Source organism: Acanthochromis polyacanthus, chromosome 6 (genome assembly GCF_021347895.1).
Source record: "Acanthochromis polyacanthus isolate Apoly-LR-REF ecotype Palm Island chromosome 6, KAUST_Apoly_ChrSc, whole genome shotgun sequence".
Taxonomy (NCBI): Eukaryota; Metazoa; Chordata; class Actinopteri; family Pomacentridae; genus Acanthochromis; species Acanthochromis polyacanthus.
The window spans coordinates 19375872-19398573 of NC_067118.1; the positions used below are offsets into that span (position 1 = coordinate 19375872).

The 22702-nt window shown below is 40.5% G+C and overlaps 1 protein-coding gene and 1 long non-coding RNA gene across 3 annotated transcripts in view; one reads left to right on the top strand and one right to left on the bottom strand.

Moving 5' to 3' along the window:
• The window catches only part of LOC110961542 (vitamin D3 receptor A), a 130300-nt gene that overhangs the window by 24727 nt on the left and 82871 nt on the right, over positions 1-22702 (top strand). The window contains exon 1 of one of the 2 annotated variants that reach the window (XM_022209203.2): positions 13456-13583. The exons of the other annotated variant lie outside the window; for it this stretch is intronic. The gene's annotated coding sequence lies outside the window, so the exon portion shown is untranslated. Of the gene's footprint in view, positions 1-13455; positions 13584-22702 lie in introns of those variants that run through there. 2 annotated transcript variants of the gene reach the window in all.
• LOC127534454 (uncharacterized) lies at positions 10044-13466 on the bottom strand. Its single transcript, XR_007942644.1, has 2 exons — positions 13369-13466; positions 10044-10605 (listed from the first exon to the last, which is right to left on the bottom strand). It is a non-coding gene; the product is annotated as an uncharacterized LOC127534454 (long non-coding RNA).

Sequence of the window (22702 nt, forward strand, 5' to 3'; positions counted from 1 at the left end):
ACCCTCGTCGGTACCATCTGATAACTACCACATCTAGGATCTACGAAACTTTTTCCTCGCATACAATTCTGCACTTTAACTTTATACTTTTGCATTTTGTTTTTGTCATTTAATGCATTTTAAATATATTGTAATTGCTATGAATACACTCTTCCTCGTTACCCTTTCGCATTTTTGATAATTGTACTGTTAACCAACAACATTGCACACATATTTGTAAATATTTTAATATTGATTTTGTTTTGTTTTGTTGATGTAATGTGTTTTATTTGCATTGTTTTAAATAGGAATGTTTGTTTTTTATGGACCAAGGACTACAGATGGAAATTAGCATGATGCTAAATCTGGTGCAGCAATCTTTTTAATGTAACTGCTCGCTGTCCTTTTTTAAATAAACTGAATCTGAATCTGAATCTGATATGAAAGAAGGCTGTAGGCAAAAACTCTAATAAAGTCCATAAGTGCATCTCAGTGATTACATCTCTTGCATGCACAGTCTGAACAACTACAGAGGAAATAATTACATCTGCAGATATGAAAAGTTCAGCTTAGGTTAATTCTGTGCATGGTGTCTCGACTCTCTGATTTCTTGGTGACAACAGTGTCTCCTCCCCCTCTCAGGCCTCCATGGCACACTAGCGTGCAACAAATCCGGCGTGCAGGGACACTCTAAGTCAAACATTTACCCGGTGCAGGTCAGGGAGCTAACAGCACTGTCTAGGGGCCCCTCATCATCCCTGCCTCTATTCTCTCTCTTGAGTCAAATTTACAGGCCGCACACTTAAACATGAGCTCAATCAGTCAGCATTAAATATTTACATGCAAGAGCTTATAGTTTTACTTCTCCTCAGCTCTACATCGCCTATACCTAAACATGGCAAATGAAAGACTGCCTTAAACATTTATTCTCACCAAGTTTGTCTTCTGTCCTCCCTGCCAGTCATGCACCAACACACAAACAATTCCCTGCTCCCCCCCTCACATGAAAGATTCAAGCTGAGCTTGTCAGAGAGCTTATTGCTCTGCCTGGAGAGCCCCAACAATACTGCTTCCACTGCTTTTAAAAACATTAAGTTTAAAAAATTCAAATTGCCTTGTGTTGAATTGCATAACAGCAGGATGGTTACGTAGCAGCAGGAGCACAACTCTATCAGCCATGGGAATATGAAGCTGGGATGTAAAACGCTGCCTGTGCCGACAAACTCCAATGGCAGCGTATTAATGAACCATGTCATGTTTGTGCTCGTCATTTTATAGAATTGATTTAATGTCATGCATGCATCAGTATAGAGCTTTTCTATGTTTGCATGTGGAGGCTCCTGTCAGGCAGCATTGGCACATCAGTGTGTCATTTTTTTAATGTATAACCCTGGCTTTAAGGCATTACAGTCAGGGCTGTCACTTTCTGATTTTCTTGTGCTTATGTCTTTTTGTTAAATGAGATAAACACATACCACACACAGATTCCCAAACATTTGCGCACACGTGTGTTTCAGGGAACGCATAGATGTAGTTTTCCATCTGACTATACAGCTGGAGAAAAACAACACTTCTTTAGCTTTCACTGCCTCTTCAGATCTCTCTGTCTTTTTTCCTCCCCCTGGGGAAATTATGCAGGATAATGGCGAAAGCAGTTGAGCTTATCCACATTTGCACCTGTTGTCTTGGAAGGAGAACACAACATCTAAGAAAGCCTACATCCTGATACAAGCACATGCAAACATGCACTCATGGATCCATCAGGCGCACTTATCATTTTATACTGTGCACTAACCATCCGTTGGCGCACATGCAAAGGCTGAAGACAGTAGATAATCATCCAAAACAAAGTGTAACAACTACGGCTGCATCTTGATGTTATTATTTATATAATCTGCTGTATGTTTTTTAGAAAAATGTGATGATTATGGAGATAAATGACACATTTGAATATAGAGGAAAATATTGACTACAGCTTCTCAGCGATCCCAAGTTTATTCAGTTTACGAGGGATGACTTGCGATCACACAAGCAGAATTTCAGTTTGGGAAGCAGCTAGAAGTCAGATGGTGCAGGTCGGATGAGGAAGGTGCATGGAGCAGCAGTTCAAAGTCACATTTGGCTGCTTCTATCACCTGTCCTGTGTGGATGGGTACATTGTTCTGGAGCAGCAGCACACCACCTCCAAGCCCTCCATTTTTGTTTGATTCTTTCAAATATTTTAGGTTTTATTTACAGTGATTTAAGGCTTTAAAGTATACCGTTTTGCCCCAAAATAGTGGTTACACACCTTGTTTCCATTTCCAGGTGAGGATTTTTGATATATGAATATATCTATATATACACTACCAGTCAAAAGTTTTAGGACACCCCAATTTTTCCAGTTTTTATGCATGTTAATGTCTCATTGTTCTCTGAAATGAAAGCATAGAACAAATAAACAAATGAAGTTACAAATGCATCAATTTAGAAACCGAATTGTATTATGAACTTTTGACTCATCAAAGCAGCCACCTTTGGCAAATATAACTGCTGAACACACTTGTGATATTCTTTCCACAATGAAAATCACATATTCTTCAGAAAGTTCTTCCCAACTCTGTTGCAGAAGTTCTCATAAATGTGTGACATTTGTAGGTTTCTTTGCTTTCACTCTTCTGTCCAGTTCATCCCAAACCAGCTCCATAGGGTTTAAGTCTGGAGACTGTGCTGCCACTCCATGTTTTCAAGCTTACCATCTTTTCTGTGGTATCTTTTTAGGTTCAGGGTTCCTCTCACTCTGTACAAGTCACCAACCCTGGATCGAGCAAAACAGACCCAGACCATCACACTTCCTCCTCCATGTTTGACAGTCGATGTCACACACTGAGGAACAATCCTTTCTCCTATTTGAAGGCGTACAAAAATCCTGTGTGATGAACCAAAGATTTTAAATTTTGATCCATCAGTCCAGAATACCTTCTTCAAGTCTTCAGTAGTCCATTGGTGGTGTTTCATAGCCCAGACAAGCCTCTTTTTTTCTTATTCTGATGTCTTAGCAATGACTTTCTGCTGCAACTCCACCTGTCAAACCTGCAACTCCAAGTCTTCTGTTCACAGTTGAAACTGGCACTCTTACTACGACCACTATTAAGCTGTGCTTGAAGCTGTTGTCCTGTGAGCCGCCTTTCACCAAGCTGTTGACTCTCAGAAACTTGTCTTATGATTCTGTTGTGGTTTTGGGTTTTCTAGACCTCTTCCTGTCAGAGTTTCTTCCAGTTACTCAATGCCTTTTGATGGTGAAGAAAACTGTACTCACTGACATCTTGACTTTCTTCACAATTTCTCTGTAATAAAGACCTACATTTTTAAATGTTATGATGGTCTGTCTCTCTTCTATTGTTAGTTTCCTTTTCCTCACCATTTTTATAGCAACACGCTACTTTCTACAGTACAATATTGTTCAGATAATGCTCTCGGGGGTATGGTGCCACGGTGTGTTCCAGCACTACTTTTATGCAGACAGAGGAGGTTATAAGTAATCAAGAAAAATTGGGACACCTATAGGAATTTATAGCACCAGCTTTCAAGGTTTGATCAACCTCCATTGCTGCAGAACAGTTTTAAGTTTTTAACCCATTTCTTGTTCCCTAAAAAAAAGGCGTTTTTGTATAATTCTGAAATGTACATTATATTTCAGCTTTGGGTGACCTTTTCTATTTTTAACCTCTGACAGTTCACCATTCACCTTTGTACCATTTCAAACTATTCATTGGACTTGAACTTCTTGACTTTCAACAAAAAACTGGAAATATTGGGGCGTTCTACAAGATGTAGAACCAGTATGGCGCTACATTACACTCTCAATATTACCAGATTCTAGTAGGCAATAAATATCAGTAGTGTATCATAGATACACATTTAATAATCCATGTCATCGCCTTTGCTTTCTTATCTTTATGTATGTTGCTGCAGTCACATGCTCTGTGCTCTCTTTAACCTCTAGAGCTTAGCACATTCTTTAGGATGTTGTGATCTGTGTCACATGGAGCTGCTCATAAATGGTCTCATGTTCACGCTAGAAAACAGAGTTATGCATGACCGGGGTACATTTGTGTTATGTGATGTTCTGTGTAGTTGCAGAAGTCATCAGTGTCATCATGAAATGCTATGAGCATCGGTGCCTATCACTAAACCTTTAGCATACGAAGCTCTGTGCTCAAACTAAATTGTGTAATGAGAGAAAAAAACCTTGTGAAATACAACAAAAAAGTCTGAAACTATTCAATGAAAATGTAGCATGAGAAAAGAGTAGCACATTGTTGCGGAAAGCTTTGTGCACTTGGCTGTGCAGGGGAGGGAATCGCCAACTTATCCAAGCTACCGTGTCCAAAAAAATATAACAACCAATAATGGTAGCTTGAAGACAAACTGGTCGAAGAGAAAATGCCAGTGTCCTCTTCTTTGAAATGTGCTGCCAGCTTCCAGCTGTGGGGAACAAGTGGTGGGATGTGTGGTATACTACATAAAAACAGGAATCCTAGTGGTAGGAAATTGCCGGAGTGAAAGTGTATGATTTCATAGTTCACTGAAATTGAATCAAAGAGGGACTGAAATTCCACGAGAAATCTAAAACAGAGGGCAAAAAATGCACTCTGAAAAGAGGTCTTACCCTGCCAGGCTGCTCTGCTCGCTCTGAGTTATAAAAAGGCAATCCTCATCTTTTATACATGAAGTTTATATTATAGCAGCAGTTGTTGAGCTTGTTCTGGTTGGAGATCCTCTAGAGAAAGTGTTGTCGGCAGGCTTCAAATTAACTGTGAGGATCCATTTTGGGTGGTGATGCAGGGCTGGAGGAGCACTGGGTTACACTGTTGTGAGAAACAAGTGATTTTCAGAGGATGTGTGGTAAATAAAGAGCAAAGCTGAGTCATATCAGTGCAGATGTGCGCCCCACCAACTGGACTGAAATTTCAACTGCACTGTCAGAAGTGCCGTGACTCTGCCGTGTGTTTCTTGTGGTCGGGAATCTTCAGTGTTTTCAAACAGACGGATTCGTTTGAAGCTGCGATTTGGGCTTCCTCTTTGCCACTTCCCACTAGAGCAGAGGTCATGAGGGAGCAGAGGGAGAGGGAGGGGCGGCAGAGTGAACACAGCAAACTGAGAAAGAGGGGACACATGCACTGTCATTTAGTCTGCACTCAAAAAAGAAAAGATGTGAAATATGATGCTGCAGGATCAGACATGTGGGGACACACCGGAGACAACCCAGGATATCTGAATATGAATAAAAATGATCTATTTAGAGATTGTTCTGTCATTTTACTATTGCCATCACAGTGTAGCAGTTTTGCATGTTTTTTCTAAATTTTCTCTTTTGACTTTCTGTGAAGGCTTTTCCTGTGTGGACTGAGCAGATGCAAGACAGACTCAAAGCCTGCAGGGTAGAAATGAAGCAATAAAGGAGGACAAAGGAGAGGGGGTTTTAGTATTGTGCAACAGCTTGACATTGATCAGAGCTGCTGAATGATGACGCGGCACTCTATTGTCTCGACTGTCTACAGAATGTGCAGCCTCTGCCTATCTTTGCTGTTTTCCTCTCCCATCACTTCTCCCCACCCAGAAACTTTTCTTTTCCAATTTTTCGGACAGAATTAAAAAAATGTGAAAGTGCCCAACCATGGAAGAAGCAATTTGTCTTATTGCTGTAAAAGCTTCGTTTAATTTGGTTATGACAGATCTGAGATGCCTTTGAAAACGAGCCTAGCCGCGCTAGACAACCCACGGCAACGAATTTAATTCTCTGCCAGGGTGGGTCTAGTTACCCTCCATAAGACTCGAGGCTGGATTCTCCTAAAACTGGCCGGACGAATCACCATGAAGTGTAGAGTCAGAAGGCGGGCGTAACTAAGTGATGACAGAGGCGCGACGATTCTGACAGAAACAACCGGCGCACAATAAACAGTTATCTTTCGACTCGGCTTTGGCCACAGCCCTTAAAGATTTGAAGCTAAAATTCAACTTGAAAGATAAACAAAGGACAGCACTGAAATGTTTCATTGAGAAGAAAGACGTATTTGGACTTATGCCGACGGGATATGGCAAATCCTTAATATACCAGTTGGCTCCGCTGGTTGGGAAGGTAATGGGACTTAGCCACAATCCGCCGGCGCTCTAGGAACTACATCAGCCTATTTGTTGCACTGATTGGTTGTATACCTACCCAATTGCTGCAGAGGGATTTGATAGACAACCTTTTAGCCCGCCTCCCTCCCTGTCGAGCGGTCCTAGACCCTTGCGTCTTCAGAACATGGGTCTAGCGCGGCTAGCCTATTTGAAAACTATTTCCTTAAAAAACATTCTGCTTATCAATACTGATGACAAATTTTTATTTCCTTCCACTTAAGTCACACTTCCAGGCTGTTGACATCGTGCAAATGTCTCATGGTAACAGTTCTTCGAAGTATTTGGTATTTGATTTTGTTTTATTGAAGTTGTAAAAATTATATACAAAACATATACAATTTTATTTCAAGTTTTTCCTTAGACTGTGGGCGGAGCCTAAGTCACCTTTATTGTTATGTCACATCATCATAAGTAAATGTATGACGCTACATGATCATCACACATCCCAGAGATCCATTGTCAGAACCAGTATTATGTTTACAACAGAATGGTGGGAACATAATCGCAGTATTCTTTAGATTTAAAAAAAAGTTTCCTTCTCTTTAGTATTGGGGATGGAAACTGTTTTTGCTGACCATTGCTTTACACACAGGTGGTGTGTTATGATAGAGCTGATTTATGACTCTGTAGCTATGTGCGGCAGACTGCATTCAGCCTGACTGGAAGTGTTTGTGCTGGGTGTGTATCCTCTCCAACCCAGTCACTTCATATTAAACGCTTCCTGAGGTGCTGAGACGAGTGGAAATAATCTATCAAACATTTTCCGCCTCAGTCAAGTGGCTGTAACACAACACGTATTGGTATTTACTTCAGATTTTATATTGGATTGGCAGCAAAGGAAAAGTGGGATTTAAATGAGTGCAAAAGCAAATATAGTTAATTGCTCAGGTGGTGAATAAATAAAACGAGCTCTAAATGTGTGAAACAGAGACATGTGCAGTTGACATGGGTAACACATTTAGAATGTGTCACGTCCTCAGGAAATATCAAACACTGATGTGTCCTCAGGAAAAGGAAAAGCCATAATAGTGAGAGCAGCGTAATGACTTTAACATGAAAAAATAACATAATTAACAATATTAAATAACAATAATAATAAAGAAACTAAGACACACACTGAAACATTCATTTTGAATGTACAAAACAAGTTGCGGAATGAACACAGGCACAAGATAAGCATAAAAATACGCCAACATCAGGTCAAGTTGGACAAGTTTCACATATTTATCTCCGGATTAAATCTTTGTTTATGTTTCATACAGCAGACTGCAGAGTCAGTGGGAACCTATTTTTTAAAGTGTGTGCTTTCTCTCTTCACTTTCTTTTTCTCTCACAATATAGAACTTCTTTTATGTGGTTTGTGAAGATTCAAAGAGGTGCGAGCAGAATGGAGGAGGTGGTTAGCGTTGAACAGGTGATTCCTGTTGTGCTAGAGATGTTTAAACTTCATAGTGTCTGGAAATATAGCAATGATCTGTGCAGCTTCGTATTCTCAGAGTTACATTTATTACATTCTTGAATAAACCCTTTCTCTGTCTTTTTTGTCTTTTCTCCTGTAGAGCACATAAAAGGCAAAAGAAGAATTCAGTACAAGAAACATGGGCAATATATGCTCAATATATTCAGTCTGTAATATGTTCTACTCATATTTATTAACCAAAATGAATTTATTCAGCTGTCTTTGTTGATCTCCTAACTTTACCAGTAATGCCACCATGAGGATGACATTTCTGGCTGTGAGTGAAATGTCGACATTTAATTGGATTACCTTGAAATGACTGACACATTCATGCCACAATTAATGTTTTTTTTTTTTCACTGTGTTTCCTGATTGGATAAAATTAAAATAAAAAACTACAAAAAACTGTGATCCACTTGAGTAGATTTACATAAATGGAATCTACTCCAACTGGACATTATACATTCCTCATAATATCCCAGTGTCATCTGTAGCAGATATTAATCAAATGGGACGTGTCAACAGAACAAGGGTGATGTAGAGCGAATGGTATTAGCTGACTTGCTGGCCCCATGTTCCCGTTTTGCTTTCAGATTTCCTCATGTCTGATTGGAAATAATGCTGGAAATATGTTGTGACTACGGGTTGAGTTTATTGACGTTGGAAGCTGATGGTGACATTGTTGAGGGGTTGCAGGACGGGGAAGAGCCGAGGAGAAGACAAACTTAAAATGGTGAGGAAAGGCCTGGCTGTGACTGAAACAGTTCCTACAATGCAATGTGTGATCCTGTGTGCCGCCATAGCTGCCAAAATATCCCTGAGAAACTTGTGGCACACGTGGGTGACACTGCTACCAATCTTCTAGCCGCACACTGTGAAGTTGATCAAAGAGTATGTTTGCCGAGCGCTGCAGCATTCCTTTAGGTTTGTGCAATTGCACTCCTCCTTGTGCTTTCTGACTGCAGCTGAAAATCAGTGTGAAGACTGCATTCATCCAAGCAAAGTTCCAGTCATGTATGAGAGTCAGTGGCTTGGGGCTCGGCCTGCCTGCGACTATTTGCTTTTCCAGCTGTTTCCTAGACTCACCCTGTGAGTGGGAGAGAAAGTGGCGAGTATGTGCATGTGTGTGTTGGTGTGGAGGTGGGAGTGTTAAAATAAGATGGAGAGATTCAGAGTTCGGGAAGGAAGATAGTGAGGAAGCGAAAGCTACAGAGAAAGTGTGTGTGTGTGTGTGTGTGTGTGTGTGTGTGTGTGTGTGTGTGTGTGTGTGTGTGTGTGTGTGTGTGTGTGTGTGTGTGTGTGTGTGTGTGCGTGTGTGTCCTGCTCCTATTACACTGTAGTGTGTGTTACACAGTGGAAACAACCCCTACACAATCCAGGCACCTCATACAGTATATGCTCTCTCTCTTTTCATGCACACACACTAACACAGAGCAAAACGGAGTCCTGTGTGCGCATGCCCCCATCATAAACACGCCCATATGCCTGGCTTCCCCTCGTATAGACTGATCCGCCTCTCAGACACAAAGCCATAAGGGATGGCCTAGATTCCAGCACATGCACACACAGGCAGGCTGCAAGGAAAAAGATCACGCACACATACACATGTGAATGCAGTGAAGGATACAGACTGTGTACGTACACACAGGAAGGATTTTCATTTGTATATTAAGCTGTTAATAACGGGAGGAAGCAGCCAGTGATTTATGCACATCTTTTAAAATTCAAATGGCTGATGTTCATAGGCACTGGAAGCTTTGAACTCAGAGAAAAAGGTGACTCTGAATCAGTGAACAGTCAGATGGGAAATGAATGAAATCACACTGCTTTAAACTGAATTTTTCGCTTTTATCTTTAAGGTGTAACTGCTTTTGCTCAAACCACATATAATGCAACTTATAATCCCACTGGACAAGACAGCACACAGTGACTTTACAGTAGACTAGATCAATTCACCAGGAGATCTGTGACAGTTATATTATGTTAATGAATCCAGCAGTCAAGTTAACACTAGAACCAGAGACCCCTGGCAACATTCCTGTCATGAAAGTATTGGAAGGAAACGAACCAACGAGAGAAAGGATTGTTTTACCCAAATCTATCTCAGACACATTTCTCTTTTCCTTTGAGTGGTAATCTAGCCACACAGGTCATTTTAGTTTATTTGTTCAGGATTGCTTGCTTCTTAGATTTCTGCCACAACAGTACAGTTGAGACAAAATGGATTTGTTTGTAAATGAGAAGATGATAAAATAAGTTTGGTTTTGGTTTGTTTGAGGTGACCCTTTAACAAGCTGCAACTTTTCAGTAGCTTGCATACAAATATGTGTTGTATTTCTAAACTGCGACATAGAAGGAGATGATAACATATAGCACAAGACAAACCAGTGTATGGTATAAGAGTGTAATGTATCATATGTAAGAGCACAGTGACTAATAGTATTATTACACTTCAGTTTATTATTGAGAGATAGAGCAGTATAGAACTGTATGCCATGCACAATACATTATTATAGTGACATTTTGTGTTGTATAGTATAGTATTTCTTAGTACAGTACAGCATAATATAGTGTAGTATAGTATAGTACAGCATAGTAAAGTATATTACAGTGCAGTCTAGTATAGCATAGCTATGTTATGCAGTGTAACAGCATAATGTATACAATATTATAGTAAAAATTGTAGTATAGTATATAAGTTTAAAGGAATTAAGCATAATACAGCATAGTGCAGCTTATACTATATTATTATAAGTTGGGGTGAGGACTATAAGCTGCATCACTGCCAAAATCTAATCAGGTGGTCTTTGTGTCATTTCTGACCTTCCCTGAAAATTTCATTCAAATCAGTTTGTCCATTTTGGAGTAATGTTACGCACAGAAAGCCAGACAGACAAACAGAGGGACGAACGAGCCACACAACTCTGTTGCGTTCCTTGGTGGAGTAACAATAAACACTGGGGAGGTTGGTGAGGCCACAAATGTTTAGGAGTCAGAGACACCTGCAGAGACAACAAAGCACAGAGGAGAGAAGACAAAAAGGTAGTGACATAGAATATTTGTATACGAATGTATAGAGAATGAAGGAGAGAAGAGATAATCTGTGCATTATGGGAAGTCCGCCAGCGGTTAGAGCTTATAGCAGCATAACCAAAGGATAGTTTTAAGCCTGGTGAAAGAAGGTCCGAGAGAACTGTTTTATGTGGGAGTTGAAGGACACAACGTGGTCAGAAATAGCTCCAAGGTTCCTCACAGTAGAACCAGAGGTCAAGGCAATGGCATCCAGACTAACTATATTCAATTCAGTGAAAATTCACAACATATGTCATCTCACAGTGCTTGACATATTAAGGTACAGACCTTATGAATTTTAAACAGAGAGCAGAGAAAGTTGCCTTTGGCTTCCCTATGAACGAACAGTGACAGTGTGTTATGGTGTGTGTGTCTGTGACTTCAGTTTTGTCTGAAAAAAATCAATTTGATGTAACTTTAACAACAAATGCATTTTATAATTTAACCCTCATCCCCTACCCACCTTCAAGCACTCCTTTCCAGTCAGAGAAACCCACACAAAACTAATTGTAGGCATTTTTGAGTGCAAGCTTGAGACTAATTCACACGGCCTTCAGCAAATCCAGTTCTGGCCTTACATGAAACCATGCTATGTTTTTTAAAATGTGACAGCAGCAGGTCATAAATCACATAATGAATAAGATGGATATTGTTTAAAAAGCCTCCTTCCAAACAGCATAGAAAACCAAAAAAACTATTCTTTAAAACAGCCTTGTCCTTTCACAAACTACCAATAATCAGGATTCAAGTTTCCTTTATAAAAATAAGTCACATAGGGGCTGATGTTGCTCATCTATTTTGTATCATTGGTTTTGCCCTGAAAAGTACAGGAATTACGGATTTGTTGCTGCCATGTTTCCAACTCTGACCTACCCTTGTTACTGAAAGATCATAGGTTGGATCTTTGTAACAGCCACAGGCCTGAAGTGCTGTTATTTGCCTTAAAAACTAAAGCAAAACAAACAAACAAACAAAAAAACAGCTACGGATAACTCTTCCAGGCGATGTACTAGGCATCTGGAGGCTCTGACGACAGATAGATATAAGAAAAGAATCACTACTAATTACAGAGTGGGTAGGTGGTGATTGAAGTACTGTAATTATACCTCCCAGGGGTGTCACAGTATAGTACCACAGGGCCCAACTGGTCCGTGGTTTAGTGAAAATGTTTTTCCTCTAGCCTCCTATGCTCTTGGTATGTGTATACTATCAGTTACCAGCAGTTTCCAGGCCAGAGAGATCACAGAGAGACAAGAGGATGCTGGAACTTTCATATATTATGTATAGGTAATTCATAAATCTTTCATGATGGGAAATGTGGAGGTACAAAGTACATTTAAGTTCAAAATACAGCAGTACTCAAACAGAAATGTTTACACACAAAGCAAATAATAATAAATGTTGGGACAATAATAGACATAAGGCCAGTAATGATAAATGCATGTAAGCAAACGACCTGAGCAGCACGAGATTCAGAAAACAAAGATTATTATTTATATATGTAATCATGGAAATGAATTCATGTTTTTGAGTTTTATTTTATGATGGAATTATTTACTACTGATCAGGCTACGTCATGACACACCCCTATATGGTAAGGAGACAGCTGTTAAATCAGCACGTGATTGATGTGCTTCTCGACCAATGGGAGCAGAGACTTCTCCAGAGTGGAGCGCTGTGATTGGACACTTGAGGGATTATATATATGTATAGATATGCCTGACTGCTAAACCGCGGGGGCGGGACCACGGAGAAGTGCTGTCCATCTGTGTTGATAGAGATCTAAGAAACTGGACTAACCGAGCCTACGGTGCTCCGCGCATGGACTAATGTAAGTTATTTTGCACTTTCTCGTACGTTTGTGGCCGTCGGAGGTGTTGTACTACGGTTGTAGCGTTAGTACTTATCCACTTTCTCGTTTCGCTTCGCGGAGAAGTGCTTTAGGCCGAGTGCCACACGCGTTTTTCAGGCCACTAAAGAGTGCTGCCGTTAACGTTAGCTGTTGTTATTGCTCTCTAGTGGGCTGCGATATTTTGACATGCCGCTGACACAAACAATGTAGTCAGTCAGCTAGGCGTAATGTCATTGTAGGGAGGCCATTTCACAGCCGCCACGCCACTGCAGCACAATAATATTCACAATAATATGCACAGTGTGTGGAAATTAAAGGACATTTTCATACTGTGACCGCTGGTGCTGCGGGTGTTTTAGCTAGCCCGTGTCCGAGCCCCCGTTTGTCCTCCTGTGTCTGGAGGAAAGAGGCTGACGGAAAACTCCTTTAAAATCCAGCAGTTGGATTGACTTTACGTGTTGGCACATGTACAAACATTTTACCATGACTTAAGTTTTGTCGTAAATGGTAAATCCGACTCACTGACATGACAGCAATAGGTTTACAATCAAAATACACCGTGAGCTCGGTTAGCCAGGAGCGTGGATGGTTATAAAACTTGGAAGTTTTCGTTGAATGAAGTGCTGCTTCATGTGTAACTTGTGTGCCGAATCTCTCACATGACCACAAACAAATCGGGAAAGGTCTAAAGACTCGTCCACGGGGGTGTTTACTTGAGCCCGGGCAAGTCGACTAGTAAATTGCCAGATTTGTTGAATGACGTTTGGTGTTAAGTGTGCTAGAAATAACGGGACGTCACCGGGGCTCTAACGTTACCTAATCCCCCAGCCCCCCGACTGACCGTTAGATAGCCCGTCCTCATTCACCCCTCCTTTCTTCTCTGTTGACAGTTTTGTTTTATACCGAGGAAAAACTTTTTCGGCGTGGGGGAAATTGTTCAAAAAAAAAAGAAAAGCCACCTTCAGCTCCACTGGTTCGGGAAAATTGTCGACCTGGCTCCGACATCTGGGCCCCCCTCTGCTACTGCACAAAGTGAAGGTTGATATGCCACATCAGGTAAGAGAGATTTCAGCAGCTCGTTTTTTTGGGACTCCCAACACTCGGTTAGCATGCAGTGTTATGAGCTAGCCGCCGCACATGAGCGAAAAATCTTGCAGCTCGTCGCTTTGTCTCGTCGCTGCACCGTGTTTACGTGCGTTCAGACCACATGGCATTTCACATTGCAGATTCATTTCGCATTTCGGCCCAACTCCTACACCCGCCGTGTCCCGCTTGTGTTTTGTGTGTGGTGTTATTGTTATAGGCGGGTGCTTCCCTCCACATTCCACATGTGTATGTCCGCCTGCCTGCAGCAGGGCCAGTGCGCAGAGTCCTGTAAATCCTAAAACGCCAATAGAGGGGGAAAGGCAATGGAGGTTATTACACTGCTGTAAATGAACATGTATTTATGACTTGGTGTGTAAACAGACATCCAGATGGGTGCAGTGATGTGGTGTGGCATGCCTTCTTTCCTGGAGGTTGTCAGTGTCTGGTGTGGAGGAGACTGCAGGGACGACAAAGGGACAGATTAGCGTGGAGCTGCGTGGAGTGGAATGGACACAGTTACTACAGTTAGACAAAATGTTGCGTGAGCCTGTGTGAGCCATAGACAGCAAAATCTACAGTGTGGTGAAAAGGTACTCTATTCGCTATTGCAGGGGTGTCAAACTCATTTTGGTCTGGGGGCCACATGCAGCCCAATTTGATCCCAAGTGGGCCACACCAGTAAAATCACAGCATAGTAGCCTGTAAATAACGACAACTTTCCCTTGGTTTTAGTGCAAAAAAAGTACAATTCTGAAAATGCTCACATTTAATGAACTATCTTTTTTCAAAACATTATGAACAACCTGAAACTTCTTAAGAAAAATGAGTGCAATTTCAACAATTTTATGCCTCAGTTTATAATTTACACATTACAATTTCCACATCAGTGTGTCTACAGAGGCACAAAACATTTAGTTGGAGGTATCTGAAAACGAACGACGTAGTAGGTCTCTAAATGATTTTAAATTTACAGTTTTACAAACTTGCAGTTAATGCCTTCTCTGTAATTTTTACATGTTGCAAAGTCGTCCCACAGGTTGGACAAGACTGGACCTTTTGGCGTGCCGCTTTTGGCCCACAGGCCATATGTTTAACACCCCTGACTGTTGTGTCCTACATGTGTATAACAGCAGCTGTAAAGTTGTCAGAGTACAGCATCTATTGATAAAATGTATTCAGTTTTATTTTCTGGTTCACACGTGAGACTACTGTTGTGGAATTTTAGCATCAGTTGTCATGCTCGGTCACAGTCACTAAATGTTATTGTGTGTAATTTCACTAAAATGCTTTAGACCAAACAAATAGTCTTGCTTAAGATTAGAACTGGTAATTGTTTAAATCTTATTGAAAGAGTAGTAATATCTTGAAGTATGGACATGATGGATATCTACTAATGTTTTCTCTCAGTCTCAGAGTGGCTCTCTTGGCTGAACAGAAAGCAAATAGCCTTTTGATCATACGTATTGTATGATTTTGCACAATGACGATTTTTTTATTACTCTTTTCTATTTGTTATGTGTTAAATTAGTTGTACTGCTATCTTTTTAGTGCTGAACTGGATTTAAATTACCTGCTACATTGTCGCACTGCTACTTTTGGAACATTTGATGCCAAGGCAGCCGTGACATTAGAAAGTTTTTTTTTTTTTGTCTTCTCTGAGGAAGAGTGGTGTTATTTTCCCATAGTATGGTTTTGTTGCACCATCTGTACGTTTGCTTGTTTCTCCTTGGACTTCTGCCACATTGTGATCTTACCCAGCTACTGCTTCCCTGCCTTGTGAGTAAACACACCATGCTTTATGAATGTGGAAAAAGCTGGAAGTTCAGAAGTGTTGGCACATAAAAGGGACAATCACTTTGTCATTTTGCTGTGTTGACTCCATCATATAAAGGTTCCTCCCTCCCACTATTACCTCAGTGGGATACAGAGGGCCTTTTTCTGTAATGAGGTGCTTAGTGGAGCACATTGTGCTTGAGAGGTTTGTACTCTGCTGAGTTACGAGCAAGTTGTAAAATGATAACAGATGCATGGGGTCTTCAAGGTGCAATGCACTATTTGGAAATGTACGGTAATTCTCAGTATGTAATACACACACGCACACACACACACACACACACTTGCACAGTTACCTACAGGACAACACATTTTAGGCAATGTTCTGCTGCAGGAACTCTGGGCTGGCAGAGGGGACAAGAACATTTACAGGAATGGTCCTCTAATCAGGATTTTTAGCCTTACTGTTTCCACTGCGGTGTAGGAGTCAACAGTTTTGACTGTGATATTTAGTACAAGCGCGCCAAAACAACGCAACAAATAGTAATTGCTGGACGTCATTTCACTTCTATGAGCATCTAGAAAATAGAACAATAAAATTTTTGATATGTTAGCTTAGGGCTGGGCGATATGGCAAAAAAGATAAATCAATTATTTTTTTTTGTCATCTTGGACGATTACGATTTTAATCGATTTTTGTTGTTTCTTTGCGGTCTGTTTGCTATGGCTAGTGCTAGCCATGCCACACTCCTATAGCTGCGAGCACTCTTCCCATTCTTTAGGATGCCTCTGCCAGAGGTGCTGAAAAAGGTTAGTTGTGCTGCTACTCTTCGTTTTCGCAGTACTTTTGCAAACCTTGCACATGACTGTCGTTTGCTCTGTGTCAGTCTTGTCAAAGCCGAACCACTTCCATATAATCGATGTAACATGAGGCCCTTTTCTCGCGACCAACTCTTCGTCTGCTGTTCTGTCCGCCATGATGGCAGTGTGAGTGTTTTGGCAGAAGGAGATGAGAGGCGGAAGCAAACGCCAGTGCACAAGCCGTAAAAGGCAGAAGAAGAATCTGTATTGTTATATATTTAAGCTCGCCTCGATTTTACGATTTGGCAAATTTTGAAATTGTCAGGTTTTAAAAATGCGAATTAATCGAATTAATTAGATTTATCGCCCAGCCCTATGTTAGCCTACATGGTGAAATTTAGGATGTTTAAAAAAAAGGCTTTTATTCAATGAGGACATTGAAGGACAGAAAATGGCCCTTATTATCCTCTTAGTAAGCAATCAAAATTTGTCTTCACACAGCAAACAATCTGCATCAAGACCCACAAAGCAGTTTGTCAAGGGCTCTCATGAGTTTCTACTCCAGAGGAAATACTTTTTATTCCCTAAAAATTACCCTGAAAGAGGGTCTATAGGGGTGGTTCTTGCACTTGGAACACGCACAAAAGTTTAGGCCCGTAAAATGACTTGCAAGTTCCTGCAGTGGAAAATTATCTTTTGATGCTATGTGTTAGATTTTCCCAGTGACATTGTGCAGTTCACGGAGTTTAAAGTCAGCACTGCTTCATATTTAGTCATTTCTGGTAACCCTATATTTTTTGCACTATCCCCTTTGCTGCTGTAACGCTGTAAATTTTTCTGCTGAGGGATTAACAGAGGCTTATCTCTTTAAGTGAAATGTTTGCACATTTAACTAGGAGAATGAGAGTTTTAAACTTGCATTGTAGATAAGATGCACTTTTATTCATCTCCTGGGGGGGGGGGGGGCATTCACTTGACGCTACAGTTGAGAAGGAGACTTATAAAAATAGAGTGCAATAAAGATAATGTGCAATATGTATACAGAATAAAATATGGTAACAACATGTACAAGTACTGTGCAAATTGCAATGCAAACTGTGCAGATGGATTGTCATGGATGTTGTCAGTGAGCAGATAAGGGTATATACGCCGTGTCAAAAATAGGCGGGGGAAAAAAAGACTGATTAGTGGTTCCGATTGTCTTGATAACATTCTCTGCCTTGAGTAGATTCTGGGTGCTCTGGTGTTGTACGGTCTGATGGCTGATGGGATGAAGGAGCCGCCCAAAGGCTTTGAGGCTTTTGGTTGTAGGAATCTGTGAAAGGACGTTCTTCCCTCACTTAAGATTTTTGGCGGGATGCAGACAGCTTGCAGAGAGACCAGACAACAGACACGTGTACTTTTAATGTGCCGGATTTACTCACAAAATGAATTTGAAACGGATAAAATATCCAGTTAATTGGCATTTCCCTGGTGCTATGTTTTTTTTACGCTGCTCTTTACAAATATGAAAGAAGGACATGAGATTTGTTAGCATCTGAGCAAATCTATGAAATTTTTACAATGCAGACTCACTTATTGATACAGCTAAATGTTTTTTGGAGCCTAACTCTTGCATATGTAGGAGTAAACCTTGCAGCACTGTGGTGTCTGGCTGTCACAGAAGAGAAGAACACTGCAACAGTAGCAGACTGAGGAGGGACAAACAAAACATGGGACTAGAAATTGCTCACCTTATTTCAGCTGATACCAGTTCATTAAAATATGATCAGATGGGCCCTGATAGCGTATCTTGGGATCATGGTTTCTCAAGAATCAACTGTCAAGGCTTTCTAACTAAATACCTTCTGTGCCATACAACTACAGATTCTACATGAGGATACATTTATGACAGACGCAATATTCTCACTCATGTGTCTGTTGCTTTTGCCTGCAAAAATGTGCAAGTGATTGCTTCAGTAGTTTGACTCTGCAGTTCTCAGTTTTCTCCAACACAATACTCTGTCAACTTTTCACTCGCATTTGGCTTTGCCAGTTACGCAGAGGTGGTCATGCAAGCCAAAACACATTACTCCCTGTAGCGGGTAAAGGTTTTTCTCAAAGGGCTCTACCATTTTGCCACTGCGAACACGCACCAGGTGTTCGCAGTGGCAAAATGTGAAAGCTTTCATGAGCTGGTCAGAGGTTGAACGACTGTTGTGAAGAATAAATCAGAATTAGGGATAAGAAAAACATACTTTTGTTTACTATGTGACATTCACATGTAATGGATTAGTCCTTTTTTAATATTCATTTGTTCCCATAGCCACAGTCTCTTTCTCTCCTCCTCCCTCCTTAATGTGGATCTACTAAACAGGGGCTAATGGATTCCTTATGAGAGGTAATTGTGTAGCTACAACATAAATGCAGTAGAGGTTCTGTTGTTGTGGCTGGTGTGATTAGGTCTCATTTGAAGCCCTGGAGGGGCTTGCTATACATGTCTAAAGCGGCTCACCTCACAGTTTAAGGTCACAGGCTACAATACAAATAATACGAACAGTATTGAAAGTTTTCAGGGTTCTTCATCTCAATGACTCATAGTGGTAAACAGTGGGATAGATCACAAGGTTTGAGCACCATGCTGTGGTCTGGGGTAGCTTAGCATAACACTGCAGGGGTCAGAGGTTCAGTTTAAGTCCCCGTCAAAATACAGCAAAGTCCCTTTCTTTTCTTTTCAGAAACTCAGAGTTTCCCTTCATTTCTTGTTGCAATGCATCATGAGTGTGATTAGGAAGTGCTTCTTCAGGAACTGTTATTTAACTTAATTTTCAGTAACGCAGGTGGAATGGGTTAAATGCAGGATAAACCTATGTATATGATATGTGTAGCCATAAAACATTTATTACTCACTCTAGTATTGCACTAATCCATGTGATGTACCCAGGGATAGGGAAAGATTGAAATGCATGGAATTCTTACTTCCTAGTCCTTTCCATAATCAGTCAAGCTAAATCGATACAAATTGAAGTGGCTGTAAGTCTACTGAATATTTGGAAAATGTGCCATGGCGACCAAGCTATCCCTCTAGACACAGACCTAAAACCAGTCATTCAGTGTTCATCAGCATCAATTTTTGATTGACTTCAGATGAAACACAGGCTCACTTTGCCTTTAGCAGGGCAATGCTGGCTTCACTCTAACAGCTTAAATGCTCAACAGAAGACTAAAATCATCAGCCTGTCTTTGCAGAGGTAACTCAGCCTGCAGATCTGGATTGGTGTTGAGGTGACAAAACATATGCCAAGACTTAAAATAGTAAATGGAAGCAGCACAGCAAAGACCTGGTACAAGAGCCATATCTTATTGCAATGGGTAGATCATTGCCTCTGTAAATACAGAAAAAAGTACTTAATGAGCTTAGACAACATGCTGAAAGTAAATAAAGACTCTGGAAGTCATACAACAAGATAGTTTTGGCCCAGTTATTAAAAGTATAATTCTTTTTTTTTTTGTGGTGGACACAATCTAGCACCAGGCCACGCTGGACGGCACACGAATATTGTCTTTAGAGGCTCATTATTTGCATGAAATTTTGCGTCTTAAATGCTGATGGGGCTGAAAAATGTGCATATGATTTTTTTTTTTTTTTTTAAAAAGCAATAAAGTCATATATTCTGCCTGTTGCTAATCAATTCTTCCTACTTCCCAACTGTGCTCCTTAAAAGGTTAAAAAATGAGTTTTCTGAATGACTCTGTGGAAGTCACATGTTTTTGTCACCTTTCCTCCCAGTGAGAGAAGTGCAATGAGAAATTTGGCCACAAGATAACAAAACCAACTCAGTCAGATGTTAATCTTGCGAGCTGTGTTGTATACTATGTTGGAATATTTAAAGCCTGGATAAAATCTTGCAGTTAGAACAAGCACAAACCCTAACATTTCCTGTGTTGCACAGAACTCTAACAAGAGTGAATCAAAGTGTACTTGTTTCCTGAAATGCGCAGCTCATTCACTGACTATTATTTGGCTTAATTAGAACCAAACTACCAAACTCTACACTAAAGGTATTTCCTTCAGCAGCCAGAAGCCTTTTGTATCCATCATTGCCTTCCTTATGGATGATTAGACTCACTTTCCATTGATTTAAACTTGGGCTTTTTAATTAGACTGATGTGAGAGTTCACTTGGATGTGTTTTACTGCTACACTAAAAACACAACTGCCTCATTACTGTAGCCACTCATAAAACCTAGAAATATGTGTGTGCGTGAGAGTATGTATATAACGGAGCGTACTCCCTGGCGATCTGAGACAAGAGACAGGTAGAGTGACAGACTACTTTTCACACTAAGCTTCAGTCCTGTGTGATTTGAGTTGCACAAAATCAACTTTTTTGTATTGTAATTATGACTTAAAAGTGATACAATCAATATTTTTTTTATGTTAACAGATGAACAGAATGACAGAGCATAATAGAATAGGGAATAGCTGTAGTGGTAAAGCCCCAGAGAATAAACCAACTCTACAGTTCCTCTTAGCTCAGTGTCTATTATTGTTTTTCATCAGTGTTTTAGTCTGCAACGTTAAAGTTTAGGTTTTATCGCAAAGCTTGCATCAACTTTGTTGTAGCAGCAAAAACATGCTGATAAAACCACTTATTGCTTCCTCTCCTTTGCTAGATTTGCTGTAAATTACAAAGAAAGTAGAGTAAGGCTGCAGGCAATTAGTGTGTCCAATATTTTCTTGATGATTTGGATTAACTATTTGATCTATGTAATGTCAAAAAAATAGGGGAAAAATGACGATCAATGTTTTTCAAAGCCCAAGATGTTGTCCTTCAGTGTCCTTTGTTCACAACCTAAAGATAATCAGTTTGCTACCATAGATGAGTAAAGAAACCAGTATTCAAACTAATCAATAACTTGTTGCAGCTCTGAAGTGGAGCATTAGATATTTCTCACAGGAGTTTGTGGAGAACAAATCAGAGCTAAAAAAATATTGCAATCACATTCATTAAGTGACTACAGTTATATCTGAGTTGTGTTTCATAAATTTTTTTGTTAATATGTAGGAATGTTGATGATTAATTGTTATTGGAATAATTGCAGTTAGTAATTTTATATATATATATATATATATATATATATAGAGGCAGATGAGGGACATGGATGCCAGAAATTGTCTTAGAGGTGGAGTTACCGGTGTGTGCAGCAGTAAACAAGGGCTCTTCCTGGCTGTCTAACTGTCACGTCAAGTTGTAAAAAAGGTGCTTGGATGCTGTTAGGCTTACCTGGCTATCTGTGGCTCCTGCTGACATTACACTAGTATTTTGAGCCACTAACACTAGCGGTGTCTGTCAGTAAAGAGCAGCTGTAACACCGCTAACTTTCAGGGGCAGCAGGACTCTGATTACATGCTTCCCCAGAAAATCATCATTAAAATGATGAAATGTATCGGCAATGCTGTGCTCTGAGTATAAATACATTTTAGAGGTAGCAGTAAACTCTGACCGATTTCTTGGACTGTTCAAGTTGCTGCGAATGTATTTGCGTACATGTGATCCAGCTGAGCAGCTGTTTCCAGCAGCTGGACTGATGTTATCTGCATTGAACACATCACTTCATTATGTAGATCAGGTATAAAGCTTAATTTGATGCAGCAGAGAAGAGATGATTGTTACAGGTAATTCACTGTGAAAGACTGTAATAATATGTTGATAATCTTCTGTTCCTGCGTAGCTAGAATTAAACTATTGTTTTCTGGTGGTATTTTTTTTAATACTAATGATGATAAATTTGTCTCACTTGTCCTATCATTTCGAAAAAAAACTTCACAACTTTCAAACACTTGAAAATGAATGTACAATAAAGTTCTGACGTGACTTCCATTATTGAATAATATTCGCCATAAAGAGGGTGTTAACATTCGGTTGGCTATCGCAGAGAATTGCTTTGGTTTGAGGAGGAAACTCAAAATGGCCTCAAATGAGATTCCGCTTCTGTCTGCCTTCTTGTTCACTTCGTCTGTGTCTGTCTTCGGAGGCCCACTATAAGGGGCTCTTAGTGAGCTGCTTACCCTCCTTCTCAACCTTCTTTTACGCCCTCCATTCCTTATTTTCACTTTCCTGGTGCTACTGTAGCACAGAGAGGGAGAGACATGCCCATTGAGAGCGATTGGCTGCAGCTCAACAGGCCCCCCATAGAAGGCTCCACCCATCTTATCCTGTTTGTGGGACAATTAGTCATCTAGTCATGCAGTGAATGACCGGGCACCCTGCTGCATGCATGCACACACATGTTCTAAATTTGGTTAAAGTCAATATCCTTCATTACTGCTGGCGAAAATATTTCATGCCTCGCTGTCCTTGTCTTCCTCTTCCGGCCTGCATCTTTTTGACACGTGTACATAGACACCGTGGATCAAGTGGAAGTTCACAGCGGCAGGCCGATGCCAGGAGAACGGGGTGAAGCATGTTGTGGCTTAGAACTATTGCAGTTTAATTCTCCTGCACACAAACTCTTTCTTTCCCTAAAATACGA